Here is a 23,464-nt window from a genome sequence, read left to right as displayed (position 1 = left end):
GTGAGTTGCGTGTTATTAGGCAATCCTTTCTCTTTTTATAAGTGGCAGACCTTCAAATCAGTGGACCCACTTTGCAATAACGTCATTTTAATGAATTGGCATCTGAACATGAAGGATACTGTGGATTCATTTATTTTGGTGGGTACCAATTTTCGTGGATAGAGGAAAAATTACATGTTCGTTGATATTTAATTTCGTGATTTTGGCATAGTCTGCTTACAAACCTATAGAAAATATGCAATTCGTTGAACATTCAATTTCGTGGTTCACCTGTACCCACGAAATCCACGAAATTTGGTATCCAACGAATAATAATGAATCCACAGTATGTTAAAAACTGGACCTTAAATAAAAAACAACCAATTGAGACTTTCCCGATACAATCTACTTTTGTTTTAACTATCTGGGAAATTACTACATTTCGCAAGTTATTTTCAGAACAAACGTTGTCTTAAATATACTGTCCTAAGTCAGGAGCCTGTAATTCAGTTGTTGTCGTATGTTTATGTATTACCTATTTGTTTTTCGTTCTTTTTTTTGTACATAAATGGGGCCGTTATTTTTTTTTTGTTTGAATTGTTTTACATTGTCATTTCGGGGCCTTTTTTAGCTGACTATGCGGTATGGGCTATGTTCATTGTTGAAGGCCGAACATTGACCTATAGTTGTTAATTTCTGTGTCATTTTGGTCTCTTGTGGATAGTCGACTCATTTGCAGTCATACCACATCTTCTTTTTTATATCTAAACAAAATGTTTTCTATTTTATGTCATTATAAATAGTTTTGTCTTATAAATAGTTCATTATCACTGAACTAGTATATATTTGTTTAGGGGCCAGCTGAAGGACGCCTCCGGGTGCGGGAATTTTTCGCTACATTGAAGACCTGTTGGTGACCTTCTGCTGTTGTTTTTATGGTCGGGTTGTTGTCTCTTTGGCACATCCCCATTTCCATTTTCAATTTTATTTAATTCTGTTAATGCCTTCTAGGTATCTTTTGCCTCTCTTTTAAATATTTATTTTCTTTTCCTACTTTTTACATAACAAAATCTTGTTTCATGAATTCTACTGTTTTCCATATGTTCATATGTAGAAAATGACATGTATAAGTATTTCCCTTAAATTTTATGAATTTTACATTCTTATTTTAGAGACTCTTTAATGATAATGTAATTATTTTGAGCTATACGAGTGCTTTCCCTTACCTTGATTGTCGCTGATCAGGAACGCTTTTATCAATCATTCGGTTATGTTAATGGTTAATGAAAACGCATGTATCGATAGTTTATAAATGTGTAAACATCTTACGGTTACACAAGGCAGTTATATATATGACGTCTGATCCCCGAGTAAAATTGAAAAACAAGTTCAACATGGTTGTCACTATCAGAGCAAGAACTACAGATCATGCAATAATATCTTCGTGTTTTGACTAGACCATCGTCGGTCAGAATTCAGTTTTCCTTTTACTTTTTCGTTTCGTGCATGTGCTTGTCTGAAAACGAAAAAAGAAAGATATCGAGTGTTTAAATAATTGCTGTCATTTTGGCGTTCATCCAATTACAACACTTTAAATGTTCGCTGCATAACAACATGTCTGATAGCCATACTCTAATGCAACTACTCTACTTTAAATATAAATCACATCATTACTAATCTGCAGAAATTAAGGAATAATGTGTTTTAATGTAACGTCTAACTCTGCAGATTTTGAATTATCGTGTTAACCAATTATCAATCATTGTTTTATCTAAAGCAAGATGTCGGAGTATAGTGTTATTCATTGCTCATCGATCAACTGTTTAATGTATTACCTTAAAAAACAATGTAGTGTAAAAAAAGTGCAAAACTGTTCTATCAGTTACAACACTATATTTGACTTTTTTAATGTAAATAAATGTATTTCTATAATCAACTTATATTAGTTTGATTCAACTGAAGGCTTAATTTTTAATATAGTCCCTGACAATAGTTTATTCACTTTCAAGACACTAATAATGTTCAAAACTGTTTTCGGCGGTACTATAGTTAGCCCGTTAGTTTTCTGTTTTAAATTGTTTTACATTTTCATTTCAGGGCCTTTTATAGCTGACTATGCGGTATGGTCTTTGCTAATTGTCGGTGACCTATAGTTGTTAATTTCTGTGTCATTTTGGTCTCCTGTGGAGAGTTTTCTCATTGGCAATCATACCGCATCTTCATTTTTTATATCGTTAAGGTGTTTGAATTTGTTATGCCGCCTAATGAGAAGATGACTGTTTTCTAACAGAAAATTGGACTTTGTCGACTTATTCATTAGGCAGTGATTATATTTAACTCATCTTTCCCAATCGAACTTTATATAAAGAATACCATGGGTAAAGTTGAGGCAATCTTGTATCCTGACTTACATCTAGACATTCGCAATGAATAAACAAATCTTTACTACAAAAGAGATTATTTCAGCTTTCCAATTGCGAACTACCTATTTCTATATAACAACAATCCATCAGTACTTACAAACGGAGTGTATATCTCCAAGTTGAGACGATATTCCCGTGTATTATCATACCTTCATTGTAAGAGGATTGCTGCTTGAAATCAAGCTTCAGCAACAAAATTGGCTGTATTATTAAATGCTTCAATAAATCAATTTTTTTTGCTTTCAAAAAATGTAAATAATGCATCTTCCTATTAAACAGAAAATCTATCAGAAGTCAAAACTTGTATTGTCTTTCAGATACAAATAATTTTCATAGAGTATGTCCTTTGATGTTAATCTTAATGAAATATGGAAAATTATGAAAAAGTTGTGAAAGTAAGGTACCCAGTTTGTTTGGGTGGTTTTTTTTTCATATTCAGGTTCCACACGATTTAATCAACTGTTGGTTCGTGAGTGGGACAAGTTCTTTAAACTTTGCCAAACCTCCTTGATTTCCTGCACTTTAACTGCATTTGTTAAACGTTTTGGGGGATTTATCGTCAGTTCTAGGATATGTAGTTGCACAATTCTGCAAACTTTTGTTCTTATGTAATAATAATTATGTTAAAATGCAACAGACACAAAGCTGAATCCTTCTTTATCATTTGACATAGAAAAAAAGATTGGCGTATTCAACTCATGTCTACATTTTTCTTTGTAAAACCTTCATATAAATGAGATGTATTAAATGAGACGAAACGGCGAGTTCCAAAAATCAAATGTCAAAAAATTGCACACAATATTTGTAATTAAGCGGTTTATTCTTAACATTGTTTTCGTATCAGTTAAGTCTGTATTACTACGTTCAAAGAGATAGTTTGGTCCATGTGCACAGGAATATTTAATGCTGACAGACAAAATTTAACTACATTAACGTCTGAGCAGGTGAAAAAAAAATTTGTATTTACGCCAGACGCACATTTCGTCTACAAAAGGCTCATCAGTGACGCTCGATTCAAGAAAAGTTTAAAGGCCAAATAAAGGATGACATTGAGCATTTGGGCCCAAAAATTCCTAAACGTTTTGCTAAAAACAGCTAGGTAATCTATTTTTGTGGTAGAAGAGTCTAGGTATATTAAAAATTCAAAGTTTTGTGAACAGTTTGTTTTTTTTATAATTAATTTACGACCATATCGATGATAATTCATGTCATCACAGAAGTGCTGAATACTGGGCTGGTGAAAACCTCTAGGAATAAAAACTCCACCAGCAGTGGCATCGACCCAGTTGTTGTAAACTAACTCATCGAAATTTTGTATTTACGCCAGACGCGCGTTTCGTCTACAAAAGACTCATCAAGTGACGCTCAAATTAAAAAAAAGACCATAAAACAATCAACAACAATTACGTCATGTGACAGCAAACATTCAGTAAAACTGCATTTGAATTCTTTCTATAATTTTTTTAATACTTTCAGATAATAATGGTGTTTACCTTTAATATTTTGCATATCAAATATTATTTTATGTTATCACTTAAGGACGAGGTTTACTTAAGGCCAAATAGACGACAACCACTCAATAACAGGTTCCTCACTTGGGTTCGACAAATATTTTGCAATTGTACTATTTTTACACTAAGTTGACTATCCTATCTAGATGGTGTACAAGACTGAAAATAAAAATTGTTTCTTGTCCCAGGAATAGTCTACCTTAGTCGTATTTGGCACAACTTTATGGAATTTTGAGTCCTCAATGCTCTTCAACTTTATACTTGTTTGGCTTTATAAACTATTTTGATCTGAGCGTCATTGATGAGTCTTATGTAGATGAAACGCGCGTCTGGCGTATTTAATTATAATCCTGGTACATTTGTTAACTGTTATCATATGGAAAAATGTCAAAAGAAAAGGGACTCCTTGGTATATTTTGTTAATAAATATGATCGGATCTTAGATCGAATCTGGTTTCCTCTTTACCTTTATATCGGAATAAAAAAAAAGACAGTATTTCCTGTTTCAATAGCAATCAATAAAAGTGCATTCGGAATTAACGTTGTAATTCTGGACACATCCGCTTATGAATGATTTATTTTGAAGGAAAATCTAAACAAATCCGACATAATATCAGTTACTACATGTCATGTTTCTCAAAAGGGATTGTCCATGCACAGTTAACATATTAATAGAATATTAAGTGAGACAGTTGTAATTTTTATAGTCACGTGATAAATTTTCAAATAACTCAAACTGTATAATATAATATGTTGATCATTTAAATTATCAAGTCGTAAATTTTATTTATCCAGAGATCTTAGTTTGTTTTATATAACACACCATAGCATTAAATGTTTACATTTCATTTCCACTTTTTCACTTAAATATATAAGCAGCGATACGTTTTGCTATATCAATTTCGTCTCTTGAGAATGCAATGTTGAATCGGAAATTACGGTAATAAGACTTAACTAAAATGCTGAGATGTGTTGTTAGATACTGAGTACCTTAAATAATTAAATGCCTACAACAAATGCTTTCAAATGTGTTATCAAGAAATCACGATGAAAATGAAATAATCTGGAATGGGTACTGGTTCTATAAAGTGAAATCCTCTTAATTTGGATGATTATGCAAGACTGGTGTTAAATATCATTTAGTAAATACAATCCACTCTCTCAACGAATCTACAATCAGCTTTAATTTTAATTTGGAATAGGTACAATAAGTTCAACAAACAATATTTTTTCACAAAACTTTAACGATAATATATAAATATTAAGTATATATCAGACAATTTGTCAACAACCAAGTCTACATTACATAAAGATAGGCACATCAAAGTCAATTTACTGCCTTGCAAATCAAAACAACTAACGTATATATAGTGGGCTTTAAATTACCTCCACATGGCAATGTAAAACAATTCAAGCAACAAAACTAACGGGGTGATTTATAACAAAACAGTTATTTAAAACAAATATGACAAAATAAGCAAACGATAAACACTGAATTACAGGCTCGTTACTACTGTAAGAAATATAAATAATATGTCGAGGACACTTAATCTGATACTTCGTGTAGGAAAATTGTTACCTTTTCAAGAAGTTAGAATAAAGATTGCAACAAACTCGTTGAATGGTCCATATGCTTAAATTCATGCGCAGTACTAAATACCTCATAATAATAAGCGACATGAGCAAACCGATGTTAAAACTTGTAAACATTTTTTGAAATTGAAAATCATATAAACTCCACACAGAATTTAAAAACAAAGGGACGAAAGATACCTGAGGGATAGTTAAACTCATAGATTGAAAATAGACTGAGAACGCCATGGCTAAAAATAAGAAGACACACAGACAAATAATAGTACAGAAGACAGAAAAAAGAAAACTAACGACTAAGCAACACGAACCCAACCAAAAACTAGGTACGATCTTAGGTGCTCCGGAAGGGTAAGCAGATCGTGCTCCACATGTGGCACCCGTCGTGTTGCTTTTGTTATTACAAATCCGGTAAATAGTATAATTCGGTAGGTCACATTCGTGAAAAAGGGAAGGGTATAGTAGTTACGATATAAGGAACATATCCGATATCATCTGTGAAACGGATATTCCATAGCGGTTAACCAACTCGTGGTGGCGTCCGTAAAATTTAGGAATCGATTATTTCAATTCACCATTTAGAACTCTTTGTTTAATAGCTTCCTTGTGAGCATCAATCCACCAATTAAACTAAATTGATTTTAAATTCAATTCTTGAATAGACACAAGGAAAATCGTAAAGGGGTACTAGCTGTCAAAATCATGTTCACAGATTTGACTCAAATTTGATTTATAACATACAACTCATACCCAATTACGATTAGTCAGATATATACAGTTTATAATGCATAAACTAGATACTATCAGAACTTCGTGTGTATTTTAGTCAAAACGCCATAAAGTTGACGATTGAGATGACTTTCAAAACCTGCCGACGGTCATATAACAAGATATAAACATAAACATAAATATACATAGATAGCGAACCACGTTCAACTGGATTTTTCTATGTCTGTTTTATTTCATGTTATATGTTAAAATATACGTTAATTATTGTGTTTACCTGTATAGGAATAGTTTTTGGGGATCGAATCTGTAAATCAAATGATTTACCTTTGTTTCAATTTCAATGTTTACATTCTTTTCCTTCAATATCAAAACACGCATAATTCGTGCGTTAATCAACTCTAGCTAAGGGGTTAAATTGAATATCGCATGAATACGGACTTAATAAGGTCGAATTATTCACTTGCAGGTGAATAATTCATCACCGATGTTTCTAAGCTTACTTTGACAATATTAAACAATACTGCATGCTAGAAGCGAATTATCATTTCACTATTCTCTTTCTTTAGTGATCGTAGCTAGTGACCCTTTAACAAAACGAATGCACCATTTAACAATTCAAAAGGTTGCAATACTAAACTTGCACTTTTGTGAAAATGCAATTTCAAATAATGTGTGTTTATTTAAACAATGCTTGGCAACGAAACAATTAATGTGTCTATAAATACTTAGTAAGTATGTAAATCCTGTAATTATACATTGGTTTATTTTGATGCAAAATTGAAATGCACTGAAACAATAAATTATTCATGGCTGGCTTTTGAAAGATAATCAAACATGGACGCCCTTGTACTTTTGTTACGTACACTTGGGTTTTTGTTGTAATTAGATGTAATTCAGGTTCCGATGTATTGTTTAATAATTTATTTTCAAAGCTGTTTGATTCACATTTGTTATGAGTATGTTATTATCTATGTAGACTTTTATTAGGCCTGCTTTTTTTAATGTGCACGTTCTAGTAATTAATGAAAAATCCTTTTAAATTAGATGCTTAAGGAGCCAATGTAATTGGTTATATCAGCATTTCAGTTCTATTTTAGGAAATATATTAAAGTAAAAATAGTGATATAAGCAGCATTCTCGTAGACTTAAATACAAATTATATGTCTCGTTTTGTTTGAAAAGAACAAACCACTTAACGGTTTTCAAGTTAAATCCGGATTTTAAATTAAATTGCTAAAATTAAGTCTACATTTATAGTAATAATTATCTGATCAAGTGTTAGATAATTCATTTCATGTAAGTTTCCTTTAGCAGATAATAGTTATCAAAGGGACACGGATTATAATTTAGTACGCCAGACGCGCTTTTCGTCTACATAAGACTCATCAGTGACGCTCATATCAAAATATTTATAAAGCCAAACAAGAACAAAGTTGAAAAGCATTGAGGATCTAAAATTCCAAAAAGTTGTGCCAAATACGACTGAGGTATGCCTGGGATAAGAAAATCCTTAGTTTTTCGAAAATTTCAAAGTTTTGTAAACAGGAAATATGAAAATGAATCTCACTCCATACGCAAAGTAACTAGTAATGATCTTTTGCGATTGGAAAGAATATGCAACATTATACTAGTTTTGAAAGTGATTGGAAATGATATAGGTTTTATTTTTTAAATAAACATCCGATTCACTTGTTTGTTATTACGTCATCTTTTGTTATCCCCCCACCGCCTATGACGTTGTCGGTATATTTTCGGAAATAACCTGACAAATGTAACAATCTTATAATGCACCTACTGCTGTACAACAAATCTCAACTCCTCGTGGGAAAGAAATAAAGTTTAACGTCCTCTAGTGGATGCCTCGTATCTCACTCAAGAAGTGACAGGAGTTTATTTTTATTACGATTTGATTAATAAATTTGCACACATGGTATCTTAAGGATTTTTTCTGTAGAAGTTATTCTGTCAAAACCTTGTCGGTTAATATTATATGCATATTTTTGAATCCCCGATTAATTCACATGGTATCTTAAGGATTATGTAGAAGTTGTTTTGTCAAAACATGATCAAACATTGTTGGTTAATAACATATGCATATTGATGAATCCCCAAAAAAATCACATGTATTTTCACAATATGACCTCCTTACTAATATTTATTGTATTTATTTAGTTATATATTTTATTATAATTTTGACTACCTACTTTCGGCTAGACTTTCAGTTTAATATTTTAATAATTTGATGATAACATATGCATGATATACGTTATTTATCTTGTATATCCACCTATATGCAGAATTATAGATTATAGCGCAATGAATAATTGTTTGATCAAGTCGTATATGGTAATGAAACATTTCATCCTTTATTATCGTAATTTACGCTAAATTGCATACGTGGATTGTTTTATATTAGAAGCTCAACCAGTAGAAATAGGGCAAGGATGATAATAAAACAGAATCTCATATTATCTACTATGCATGTGACGTTAAACACTTGCGTTACTGACGTCCCAACATTTCTGGACAATAGGAATACAAACCCATCATTACACTAATCACCGGCCCATAAAGGACATGTTACGTAAAATGATTACGAATGATCATAATAAATGAAATAACCCAGCAGCTGTTTTCTTATATAAATCATATATATATATAATAAATCAAAGCTAGTTTTGCGTAATTTTCATATTCACATAAATGATTCCACATAAATGTGTTTAATGTGCCTAGATTTTTCAAATCATAAAATATGTTTAGTGCGCAAAATATAAAATAACGCTGTTTTTTCGAATGTTAGATATTCCATGAAAAAATTAATTTCACCGTCCTTAAAATATTTACGTATAATTTACAAATGTGTGTATCTTTAATTTATCAATGACTTTTTTATAACGAGCCTGCTACAAAGCTATTTTATGCAATGAAAAATACAACTCTATTGATATATTGGTTATTTCAAATCAGTTATTGAACGTGTTGTCTATTGCATCAGCGCGGCATTCATATAAACTTATTCTCTTATTCTATAATATTCAACATAATGTAAACAATTGTTATTATCGATTATGTTGATGTGTTTGAGCTTCTGATTTTGTCATTTGATTAGGGACTTTCTGTTTTGAATTTTCCTCGGAGTTCGGTATTTTTGTGATTTTTGTAAAAATACGTCCTTTTTCTGTGTCTGTTGAACAATCACTGGGTCGATGTCACTGCTGGTGGACGTTTCGTCCCCGAAGGTATCACCAGCCCAGTAGTCAGCACTTCGTTGTTGATATGAATATCAATTATAGTGTCATTTTTATAAATTTCCTGTTTACACATTTTTTAGAGATACTAAGGATTCTTATCCAAGGCATACATTACCTTAGTCTGCAGTATTTGGCATAACTTTTTGGAATTGTGGGTTCTAAATGCTCTTCAACTTTGTATTGTTTGTGGCTTTATAATTGTTTTGATCTGAGCGTCACTGTTGAGTCTTATGAAGACGAAACGCGCGTCTGATGTATTAAATTATAAGCCTGGTACCTTTGATAACTATTGGCCATTGCTTTTAAAATTGTAATATGTTGTTACTTATGAAAAGTCTTTTAACATGGAGGTCAAGTTCTTTATTGGCCACTTTCACCTTTTGTAGTTAAAACGTTATGGCCCTTAATTTCTTTAACAATGGCTTAAAAACAAATGTTATAATCCCAGTTTGATGTTGTTTTGACAGCTTCATTTTATAATTAAGTGGATAGCAGGAATGTTCATGTCGTACTTGTAGAATCTAAACAAACAACAAGCATTATCCTTTAACAACGATTTTTTGGTGACTATGTTCATCGCAGATATACCATTGAGATTTACGTACAGTATACCACACATACAGTCGTTAAACGAACTTCATATTTTGATTTGTTAACAAATTAACAGTTCCAACAAACATGTGGTTTCAATTTTCTAATTGTGAGATTTCCATTTTTTATGTAGCAACACCCAGTAACATCTGTAAAAGTTGTATATGTCTGCGTTTCCTATCAACAATAAACGTCGTTTTGGTTCATATTTAACAGTCGGTGCCACTAGTTTACAAGCGTAACTTGTGAAATGTGTTATTTAGTTTTCATAGTGATGATATATTATGATAATGCTTTAACAAACCTACGACAGTTTCTATTTAATCATTAGAGATGTCTCTGTAGCACATGTCACATTCGAAGTCTTATTTGAATTCATGCTTAATCAAACTTATAGATCAGCCATTGATTTAGTAATTAAAACATTTGAATGTATTTGCCAATATTCTATAAATCGTGATGTTAGCTTTGTGGTCATACAATTAGCCTATAGTTATTTTACTGACAGTATTGGAATTATAATTTGTTATTAGCACATTTGCAAGTGTTTCTTGAATGAATGACGGAATATAGAATTCTTTCTTGATGATTTGTTTGCGGAAACTTTTGATAACAACAGAACAGGTATGTAAGAAATTTTTACTATTAAAATTGAGAATGGAAATGGGGAATGTGTCAAAGAGACAACAACCCGACCATAGAACAGAAGACATTTTACAAATTTAAAGTGTTGCAAACATTGCAAATGGTAAATAAATCAGGTACTAGTAACAAACTTTCAATATAGACAAGTGCTCATGTCTGCTAAAACGTATGATATTACAATTATCGTCTTTTATTAATTTACACAAACTTGATTACTCTGAACATAGATGTAATATCTATGCTCTGATGAAAACAGAATAAATTATAGGACACAATATTGGCAGGTAAAATACGTAAGATATGTAGTGAGTAATTGTTTATTTAGGAATCTTTCAATACTAGATTTTAGTTTAGCAAATATGAAAGTGGTGGTTGACATTGTTTGGTCGATACAATACTATGTAGAATGCTGGATGACACAAATGTCGTGCACTCCAATGTTGCAGCTATAAATCAAACATTGAAAGGTTGCATAAGAAGGAAATTTCTCTGTTGAAAAATGCTTTGTTCAAAGTTTTACTCTTACCAACAACAGATATGGAAAAATGATTATATATGAAAAAATATAGAAAAAACAGTATATTACATGCATAGATAATTTATGGGCAATGAAGCGTCTATGCTGACAGATGTTTCGGTAATAAAATATAAGATAGCTTGTTAACACTTGAAAGGTGAGTAATTGATGGAATATAAAGAGAAAATGTAAACCATCTCCGGAATATAAACAATCTCCAAAACTTGTTAATGTTTTGTAAAGGGGAAACTAAAGCAAATTTACATGCTTGTTATTATTTCTATGCTTTCATCTTTTAACCCTGTTTAAGCTGTGTTAAAAAACCCTATAACTGTTTATTATAAACACTGATTTACAGGTGGTCTAAGTTTAATAAGCTATAAAACCAGGTTTTGTTTTTCACTCGCTACGTTAATTTATCAAGTTTGATATTGTCACTTTTAATTTACTTCCCCTTTTTGAATTTACCCCGGCAGTCGTAGTTTTTCTTATATTTTTAGAGGCAACATGTCTGAGCAAGAATTTTAGTTCATTTATATGTTACGACGTTCATTTACATTGTATTAGTACACATTTGGGGCCAGTTGATGCCCACCTCTTTTTCTCGCTGTTTTGAAGACCCATAGGTGGCCTTTTATGGCTGTTATCTGCTCTATGGTCGGGTTGTTGTCTTTTTGACATACTCCAAATTGCCATTCTCAATTCTATTTCTATTTGAAGATGATAACTTGTATAACAAAGTAGGTATAAAATGGAAAAATCATATATATCTTGATTAGTTCTGAATTATTCTGTCATGTTTAATACCACATTCGTCTGTAAGAATGAAAACGCTTATTATATAGGAACTATTGGTATTATTTTAGAATATCTGTAAGATCGGGTATTATTTTGTTGTTAAGTTGATTGGTGCAAGAAATCAACCATTATGTTTCTATGAATTGTAAAATGTTTTTCTCATGAAGACATTTCACATGAAGCTTTAATTGATTATGTTGATACTTTTTTCGTGTGATATGAATAACTCTGTTGAGATATTATTCTACAAATGTTTAGGATGCACAATAGAATCATTCGGTTTAAATAAAGGCAACAGTAGTATACCAGTAAAGTCAGAGCATTAAAAGTTAACACTTTTAAAGTCAGTCATTTTGCAGAATATGGAAGATGAAAAACAAAATTCTGCCTCTTTGTCCAGTAACCATTACTATAAAATATTGAACATTGAAAGTGTCAGCTTAATTATAATAAGAGAAGATATATAAGCCACAAGTAATTAATATATTCCTGTAAGTTTTTTTGGTTGTTTTTTTTAGTTTTAATGAAAATGACTACTGATATACTAACAAAAACGTCGTGTGTTTCGTTTGTATATCAATATCGTTGTCATTAGATTTTAGTGCAGTGATTGAACATTTTAGTTAAATAAATCTGACGTGTATAGCTCATTAAGAGTAAGATGTTTTACTTATTTTATCGAAAAGTTAAAATCGTCAATATTCCTTTCCTAGAGACAGAAATTCATTAATAGTAGAATTATATATTTCAGTAGTATCAAAACAGTACAATATACTAAATGTTCTGTCCAAAAATATACAGTTCTAAACTCAAATGTTTAATTTTAAATGTATTTCACAGTGAATATACATAATGGGCTCTTTATATGATATACTCCACGTATAGTATTCTACATAAAACTGTGAAAGGAATTACTTCTTCTCTTTATCTTGTTGATATTAAGTCGATGCTTCATATTTTAATATATGTTGTTGTTTGTAATTCGATGATAATGTATGCAACCATAAATGGCTTTGTGACGTTAGCCACATTTTGCATTTTTATTTCCTCCGCTTGTTTCAACAACTTTTATTTACCAAATTTAAAATGCAAACAACTTTTATAAATTGCTGATCACGGTTTTAGTACGGTGAGTTCTATTGACAGAGTACGTTTTCGGTAAAATGGACTAACGAAAATACGGATGCACGGATTAGTCTTGCGATAAAATGGACTGTTAAGTCTCTGCTTTAATGAGCTATTATGTCCACGATAAAATGTATCATAGTGGCTTGAAATATATTTCGCTAAAATGTCTGGCGCTTCGAAAGTATGGGTTTGTTTTTTCCTGTTACGCCATGTGTTCTCGACTTTTGTTTTCTTTCTGTAAAATACATAATATTTATCAACATTATTTACCAGCGACTATTTATTACTAACTATAACAAACACTCGTTAGTCATGAACATTTCAGTATAACTTACGATCTATTTTAGTCGTAAGAATGTCAAAAGTTTTTAACGCGCGCTGTATTCTGTTACAAGGATGTTGTTTTATAATTTACTCAGTCAAAAGACTGCATGATGAGTTTACAAACAATTTTTCTACATTGATGAATAATTTATCAGTTTAGAATTAAAAAAATATATACTCGCTAAAGCCTTTTAAGTGTAATTTGATCGGAAATTAAATGGAAATTGTTTCCGTGTTTTCTACTTGGATATATATTGTAACTTGTCTTATTTCAGCGGAAGTTATTCAAATTAGAAAGAGGAATTGATAGTGGTATGTCAGACAAAGAGGTTGAGACAATTTCCTTTGTTTTATTCTCGCACAGGGTCGAATATCTGAAAAGATGTACCTCCTGGAATTAATATTGATGCTCTGTATTCGTATTATAGAAACATTTTGGAATATAAAGGGCACATATTTAAAAATAATTCGAGAAGATGTTCGTCGTTTAATGGTGCCTTTTGAGGCATTTTTTATGTACAAAAAAAAGATGAAAATCTTAATTGATTTTGTAAAGTCTGAATCGAAAGGACGTCACCAATTAAAAACACATTTATACAGCTTTCCTTCAAAATACGTTTAAGTTTTGGGCTATTTCAGGTTGTTATTATTTGATTATAGTGTCAGAAATAAGCCATCAATATTGATAGAACCACAGATTACACACGTGAAGCTAATATACTGTGAATTTCAGTCAAGAATTAACGACTTTGGAAAATAACTCTGGTGAGAAAATTCATGAGAAATTGTACCTACCTCATTCATCTTCTTCATAGGAGTGTATTTTATGTCATGGATTGATACCCCATATCCTTGTTTTTCTATCACATTTACTTGTAGGTCTATTATTTTTTTTTAACCTCAGTCTTGTCTTTCGAGTTCGGAGATTTAAGGCTTGATATATTATAGATGACAAGCTCTATATACAGCACCAGTCGTATTCTTCTGGTATACACAGACAAAAGTGCCAAGCATGATATACACACGAAGGCCATTACATACGTATATCATGCGTGAATCATGCGTAAATCATGAGATATATGAAGTATGCGTAAATCACATGATCTTCACGTGCAAGTTTTCGCAAGTTTTAAACATGCGTGTATCGCATAATTTCTTAAACGCATGATTTACGCATGAAGGCTATTACATGCGTATATAATGTGTGAAAGTTCCAGCAATACAACTGTGACATAAAAATCAAACCATACAAGTATATATTTTTTCCAAAAAAATCACTTTATATTTGTATAAAAATGAAAATAGAAGATACCAAAAGTTTTCAAAACATTAAAAAAGAAGAACTTATCAAACCCAGACAATAAAAACAATAAAATAATATACTACATAGTTTTATCATGACTTACGCACGATAATCATGTGTTTTGATTAACGCATGATTCTCATGCGTAAATTTATTTCATGTAATACGCACGTAGCTCTATACGAATAATTTTTGTGCAGGAATCATGCGAAAATCATGCGTAAATTTATGCACGATTATCGGATGTAGCTCGATTTGGGCGTTTTCCGTGCGAAAAATACGCATGATTTACGCATGATTTTCGCACGATTATCATGCTTGGCACATTAACTAGTGTATATAAAAAAAATAAGAGGAAACAGTCATTCAAATCTCGTTTTTTTTTTAATTTTTGTATATAAGAACCAAAAGAAAATACATTTGGGAATTGGATTAACTCTAAAGGTTCATGTGTCACCTTATACGCTAGCATACCTGCAATGCGATTTCGGACTCAGTGAAAATGTCACAATAGCACAGGACACAATCGATTTACAATTCAGATGTATATTCTGCGATCTTAATTGGAAAATATATCATTGCCATTGAGACAATTTTCCACCAGTGACCTACTGACGATGAAGTACAAAACTATACGTTATCGAACAACCTTCTATAATGTGCAAAGCCAATACCACATAATAAGCAAATCAAGACGAATGAAAAAAATCGAAACGAGAAAACAAGACACTTATTTAGCCTTGGCGTTGTCAGTTTATTTTCGAGCTATGAGTTTGACTGTCCCTCTGGTATCTTTTGCCCCGCTTTTAGATCGTATAACCTGGATCTGGTGAGTTTAATCACAGCGTATCAGTTTATCAATTCGTGATAGTGACCACACAACTTATGTGGTGTCACATTATCAGTCTTTTCTCATAACCCTCATTAAGCAGAGTATGCGTAATATGCACAACAGCAGTAAGCTGTAATATTTCGTGATTAATTACTTAGCATTTAAATTATAATTTGGAAGTAAGCTTGCAGATCAGATAAATGTACTTTAAGCAGGAATTATTAATAGGTGTTTTAAGAAAGATATAAATCAGTGACCAATTAGAGAAATACCAATTCACATATTTTATTAATAATCATTCTTTAATTCAAAACACGTTTATATCATACATATTTGATCTCTGTTATTTTAAATCATTATGATTTTGCAGCTAAACAATAATATTGCAAGATGTTGATAATAATGTGATATGCAACATATGGGTATTTCGAAGCAAAATATTGGTTATCAGTAAATCAAAAACAAAACACAAAAGGACACGTATACCACATACAGCGTAAAGTGTATCTGTTCTTCTAGCTAACAACCTTATAAAATTAAACACGTACGGGGTTTTTTTTTGTCAACTAAATTTCACACGTATAAATATAAAAGTAAAAGCAAGTTTAACCATAGAACTTGCTACGAGGTTGTTGATAAGCTTTTTGGATCGAATTGCAATCCACAAAGCGGTGATAGCAATACAATAAGAAAATGTAAAAACAAATTTAATACAAAAATATCCTTTAGACATTTGTCTTTAAAAATGTTTATTTATTTTTAAGCTATTTGTTAGTGAGAGAAACATTTTGATTGTATATACAATTATACCCTCTGGTGTTTAATAGATTATCGAAAATTTTACAATGGATGATGTTTTTGTCATTTTTCTGTCAAATGCTGTTTTCCCAGAGTATTATCAAACCATAATTAATATCAATTGAAATTGGTTCGACAATTATTTTGTTTTTCTATTGGCTTTTTTTCAAATATTGCGACATCGAAAAAGATAATTGGCATATGAGAGTATATATGTACTTTGATATTTAAAATATGGCCTGTTGGCATGCACTCAGATGCTTATGATTAAAACCATTTCATAAGTGGGATTTTCTCCTCTAATTACGTTTTCTTGTTATCGCTTCTACAAAACAATGATGGTATAGACACATTATTTGATTGTAATTTATATCCTTCAATTTTATAAAATTTTAACCAAAGGAATCTTAAGGGTGTTATCAATATAATAATAAGGAGACGATGATTGCCTATGAAAATCCTATTAAATTATAAGCCTGTTACTTTTGATAACTACTAGTATTCACAAAAAAACAAAGAACAAGCACCCAAAGTTCACAGTTGATCGCATGGCTCACCAACAATAAGCAAAATCTATAACGTATATACGCTATAAAAGATCTGAGAAAGAAAAGAAAAAGGGATACATTTCAAAATACGGCCAAGTTTACGCTTAAAAAACAAACGAAAGAAAGTGTTTGGCCGACAACAGCCGATGGCATGCATTAAAGCATATGCTCTTGGGACAGGCTCTAAGAAAATGGGATTTAATTGTAAACATATTTGTTGACATCCTGCGTGTATTTCCTAAACTTTACGGAAGTGTTACACTACATATTACAAGATCTTGAACCTTTAAATTTAAAAATAGTCCATGCATTACCTAGAAATCTATGGAAAGCCAACGGGGTCAAAATTCTTAATTCGTAACTTGTCATTTCGTAACTTGTAACTGTGTAATTTCTAAATTGTTAATTCGTAAATTGGTAATTTGTAACTTGCTACTGTGAAATTCATAACGCTTAATTCATAAATTAGTTTCAACATTCTTAATCGGTAAATTGTCAGTTTGTTACTTGTAACTGTGCAATTTCATAATGCTTCATTCGAAAAATGTCGATTTGTAACTTGTATCTTTGTATCAAAATTCATCATTCTTCATTTGTTAATTGTCAATTTGTAACTTGTGCATTTCAAAATTATTTTTTTTAAATTTTTTTAATTGGGCATAATTCTGCACAAAACTATAAAGACTATATATAAATAAGTAAATATCAGACAATCCGACAACAATCCATAGGAGTTTTAATTACAAAGAGGTCAGCATTTCGAAGTCAATATATGACCTTCAAAAGCAAAACACCTATCGTATACTAGTTACCTCGACACGGCAAAATGTGAAACAATTAAAGAGGATGGTTTATAGCAAAGCAGTTATAAAAAACATATATGACAGAAATGAGCAAACGATAACCACTGAATTACAGGCTCATTACCACGGGCAGAAATATACAGAATGTGTCGAGGACATTAATCTGATACTTCGTGCACGGAGATTGTCACGTTTTCAACAAGTTGAAATTTAAAAAAATCTACAACTCTTTGAGTAGTCCATATGATTAGAAGATGTTGTGCAGTACTAAATACTACATAAAAACATAGGCAACATGAATAAACCGATTTTAAAAACTCGTAAATATATTTTTAAATGAATAATCATATGAACCTCAAACAGAATTAAACAAGGCTATTTTAAAAAACATGTTGATCGATTTGACTCCAATTCTCATATGTGATTTCTAACATACTAAAACATATATCCAAATTACAATAAGTCGAAAATAAACAGTTATTAATACATGTACTAGATAATATGTATCAGAAGTTTGTGTTAATTTTTGTCAAAACTCCATCTAATTAACTATCGTGATGACCTCCGAAACTGCCGACGGTCATATAACAAGATATAAACATAAACAAGAAGATATCGACCTCATGCAATTGGATTTTTCTATGTCTGTTTTATTTCATTTTATAAGTTGAAAAATAAGTTAATTATTGTTTTACCTGTATAAGAATAAGTTTATTGTGTATCGAATCAGTCAATCAAATGATTTACCTTTGTTTCACTTTCAATTTTGATATTCTTGTTCATAATATCAGAACATACAAAGTTCGTACGTTATCCATCTCTAGCTAAGGGATCAATTGAATGTCACATGAAAAATATGTTTTTTTATATATATATCTCGATGCTATAGTGCCCCTTTAACACAACGAATGCACAATCTAAAAGAGGGACGAAAAATATCAGAGGGACAGTCAAACTCATAAATCGAAAATAAACTGACAATACTAACTGTTGCTTACATTTTTATAAATTTTCTGTTTACAAAACTTTGAATTTTGCAAAATACTAAGGATTTTCTTACCCCAGGAGTAGATTACCTTAGCCGTATTTGGCACAACGTTTTGGAATTTTGGATCCTCAATGCTCTTCAACTTTGTATTTATTTGGCTTTTTAACTATTTTGATCTGAGCGTCACTGATGAGTCTTATGTAGACGAAACGCGCGTCTGGCGTATAAAATTATAATCCTGGTACTTTTGATAACTATTTACTATAATTGCATTTTTCTTGAAATGCAATTTCCGATACTGTGTGTTTATTAGAACAATTATTAGCAAGGAAACAATTTACTTTTCTATAAACATTTAGTAAGTATGTAAATCCTGTATTAAAGGCTAGCTTTTGAAAGATAATAAAACATCGACGCCCTTATGCCCTTGTTCCATACACTTGGGTTTTGTTGTAATTAGATGTAATACAGGTTCCGGTACATTGTTTAATAATTCATTTTCAAGGCTGTTTGATACAAATTAGTCATGAGTATGTTATTATCTATGTAGACTTTTACTGAGCCTGCTTAATTTAAATGTGCACGTTCTGGTAAATTATGAAAATCCGTTAGATTTACGGTGGCAATTTAGTTGATTATATCAGCATTTCAGTTCTATTTTAGGAAATATATTAAAATAAAGATAGTCACAGTTTGATAGAAACAGCATTCTCGTAGACTAAAAACACAAATTAGATTTCTCTTTTTGTTTAAAATGTACAAACCACTTAACGGTTTTTCCTGTTAAAACCAGATTTAAAACTAAAATGCTAAATCTAAGTCTACATTTATGGTACAAATTATCTGATCACTTGTTAGATACACCATTTCAGGGAAGTTTTCTTTAACAGATAAAATAAATCTCACCCCATACGCAAAGTAACTACTAGAAATGATCTTTTGCGATTGGAAAGAAAATGCAACGTTACTAGTTTTTAAAGTGATTTGAAATGATATAGGTTTTAATATTTTGATAAACATCCTATTAACTCGTTTGTCATTACGATGTCCTTCGTTTTCACCCTCCCACCCCCACCCCCACACCCCAAACCCCACAGACACACATCACTAACACCACCACCGCCTATGATGTTGTAGGTTTATATTCGAAAATAACCTGACAAATGTAACCATCTAATAATGCATCTACTATTGTTCAATAAATCTCAACTTTCCGTGGGAAAGAAATAAAATTTAACGGCCTCAAGTGGAGACCTCGTATCTCACTCGAGAAGTGACAGGAGTTTATTTTTATTACTATTTGATTATTAAATTTGCACACATGGTATCTTAAGGATTTTTTCTGTAGAAGTTGTTCTGTCAAAACATTCTCGGTTAATATCATATGCATATGAATCCCAAAATAATTCACATTTATTTTCACAATAAGACTTCCTTACTACTATTTGTTGTATTTATTGAGTTATATATTTTATTATGATTTTGACTACTTACTTTCGGCTACACTTTCAGAGAAATAATAAAACAGAATCTCATATTATCTACTATGCATGTGACGTTAAACACTTGCGTTACTGACGTCCCAACATTTCTGGACAATAGGAATACAAACCCATCATTACACTAATCACCGGCCCATAAAGGACATGTTACGTAAAATGATTACGAATGATCATAATAAATGAAATAACCCAGCAGTTGTTTTCTTATATAAATCATTTATATATGTAACACTCAGAAATGTGTCCTTTCCCCAAACGTGTCCGATTCCCCCAAACATGTCCACATCGACGTCACTGAACTGCAAAACATGCCTAGTTGAAAACAGCGACAAAGCGTGTCATTTGTATAAACGCCTAAATGTGTCCAATTCCCAAAACGTGTCCATATCAAGCGTTATTTGGTTATTGCTATTTCATTAACGTATACTAATTTTATTATTTTATTAAAAATATAAATAAGATACGTTAGTACTTTTTCAAACCGGCAGAATAAACTGGGTTAAAGTTTGGGCGTCATTTCGGCTATGTCGTATGTAAATAGTAAGCAAACATGTTTAGTTAAACTGTAAATTAACGGGTCAAAGTGTCCCTTTCTTTGCGCATTAAAACTTTCATGTTCTCTATAAATATGCATGAAATACTGGCAACTGGACAATACACAATCAACAGTCTATGTTAATTTATACAGCCTATGTTAATTTATACAGTAGAACTGAAAAAACATTAAAACTTGTATGTTTTCTCTAAAAACATATGCATGAAATACTTGAAACTGGACAATACGCAATAAACAGTCTAAATTTAATTTAGACAACAGAACAATAAAAAACATTAAAACATGTATGTTCAAATGTAAAAAAATAAAAACTTGTAGCATATGTTCTCTCTAAATGGAACTGTAAAAACATTAAAACTTGTATGTTCTATCTAAATATGCATGAAATACTTGCAACTGGACAATACGCGATCATCAGTTTAAAGTTAATTTATACAGTACAACTGTAAAAACATTAAAACTTGCAAAACTATTGTTCGCTCTAAATATGCATAAAGAATTTGCAACTTGACAATACGTAATCAATCGTCTCACGTTTATTTATACAGTACACAATAAATTTGCAATTAAAACTGGCGTTGATCACGTAACAATCATATTAATTTTAAAAAATCCATAAATCTATGCATGAAATATTCGGCACTGGACGTTATGTCTTTTTATCGTGTGTCTTAAGTGATGCTGGAAACCTAAAATTTATTAAAAAACCAGATAACCAGTTTATTATTTGATGAGCTTTTGAAATACACACAAATTCAAATGGAGAACTCTTGACAAAAAAGTGAGAAAAAAAATGCTGCTAAAAGCCCGCCATGCAATATTCAGATAAATATAAAAGGCATCATCGGAGTTTATAAGTACAAAATAATTAACAAAGTTTACGATTAATTCAACTCCAGAATTATGTGTATGTTCGCTCTAAATAAATATGAAATATTGCAACTGGACAATAAGCAATTTCAGTCAAAAGTTAATTAATAATTACAGATTAAATTTGCAATTATTATAATCATTAAAAACTTACATTGAACTAACTAAATCTGATAAATAACTTCAGCACCTGTGTCATCCATCATAGAATTACCGTTAAACATAATCAGCGATTTTATTTAGGAGATAAAATGTATTAGAGCTAAAAGACGTGTGACGTTTTGGCGAATAACAATTATCGAACACGTTTGGGGGGTATGAAATTGGACACGTCGGGGGAATATTGAACATTACGGACATGTTAAGGGAGAATCGGACACGTTTGGGAGTGTTACATATATAACAAATCAAAGCCTGTATTGCATAATTTTTATATTCACATAAAACATTCCAAATAAATATGTTTAATATTTCTAGATTTTTTCAAATCATAAAATATGTCTAATGCGCAGAATATAAAATAACGCTGTTTTTCGAATGTTGGATATTCCATGAAAAAATTATTTTCACCGTTCTAAAAATAGATACGTATAATTTACAAATGTGTGTATCAATGATCTTTTTATAACGAGCCTGCTAAAAAGCTATTTTATGAAATGAGAAATACAACTTTATTGATATATTGGTTATTTCAAATCAGTTATTGAACTTGTTGTCTATTGCATCAACGCGGCATTCAAATATACTTATTTTCCTATTCTCTAATATTAAACATAATAATATGAGGAAGGTGCTACCTTAAATGCCAGCTTTATACATGTACATATTTATGATATACCTATAAGCTGTATTGCTAACTTTTAAATAAATACTAAGACAATGTCCTATATATATTGATTGGTTGTTGGTTGTTTAACGTCCAGTGGCAAATATTTCATGCATGTTCAGAACGAATGTCCCAGGCTACATTAACATATTGTTTATGTCTAAAATAAAATTATAATTTCAGATGGAAAATGTTTAGGGAACGATCATTGAACTTGAAAAGGCAGGAGGGGTTATGGTATTTTTCCTAAAAAAAATATCCCGATTCCCAAATTGATGAATAAAAAATCTGTTCAAGCAGAGGACAAAAAAAAATATTTTGAATCCAGACCTTCACCAAAAATGATTTTATCTTTAAGATATGCAAAATAAATTTAACTTTTATATATCTAAAAACATTTAAAACTTCCCAAACCGCACAGATAAGTCTGTACACAGTAGTTTTTTAAGTTGATAATGACCATATTTGCCAATTTGTTATGATAAACCGTAGTACTAGTGTTAAATTTTGACTAAATAGTTTTAATTGATAGCGCTGAAAGGCTTCGGCGAAAAAAATCTGACTCGAATAAAAAAACATTTGTATTCCTGATCATCTTCAGTTTGTGAGTCTCATGTATTCAGAGTCAGTTTTATGTCATTTCTTGCATATTTTTTTTTTTGTTACATGTACATGATGTAGCTTACTTTTCAAGTTTTTATATGACAACTGAATAAAATTGAGAATGGAAATACAAGCATGTCAAAAATTTGCTTTCGAGAAATGCTTAATCATGTCATAGTTGTTTTCGAGAAGACACATTTGGTTTCCACACAATAACTTGAAAATAAGTGAATGTATCTCTATGAAATTTTACTAGAAGGATCAATACACAAAAGGAAGATTAGAATTGATTTTTTGGTTATGGTACAACATTTGTGGGTTGGTTCTTTTTTCAAAATTTTGGGTT

General features: G+C 31.0%; 1 protein-coding gene across 2 annotated transcripts in view; it reads left to right on the top strand.

Annotated features, from left to right (window-relative positions):
* LOC139500053 (prostaglandin E2 receptor EP3 subtype-like) overlaps positions 1 to 23,464 on the top strand; it is a 77,529-nt gene that overhangs the window by 5,162 nt on the left and 48,903 nt on the right. Inside the window, exon 1 of one of the 2 annotated variants that reach the window (XM_071288768.1) lies at positions 10,278 to 10,701. The exons of the other annotated variant lie outside the window; for it this stretch is intronic. The gene's annotated coding sequence lies outside the window, so the exon portion shown is untranslated. Of the gene's footprint in view, positions 1 to 10,277; positions 10,702 to 23,464 lie in introns of those variants that run through there. 2 annotated transcript variants of the gene reach the window in all.

Source organism: Mytilus edulis, chromosome 1, assembly GCF_963676685.1.
Source record: "Mytilus edulis chromosome 1, xbMytEdul2.2, whole genome shotgun sequence".
Taxonomy (NCBI): Eukaryota; Metazoa; Mollusca; class Bivalvia; order Mytilida; family Mytilidae; genus Mytilus; species Mytilus edulis.
This window is presented reverse-complemented; position numbering and strand designations above follow the sequence as displayed.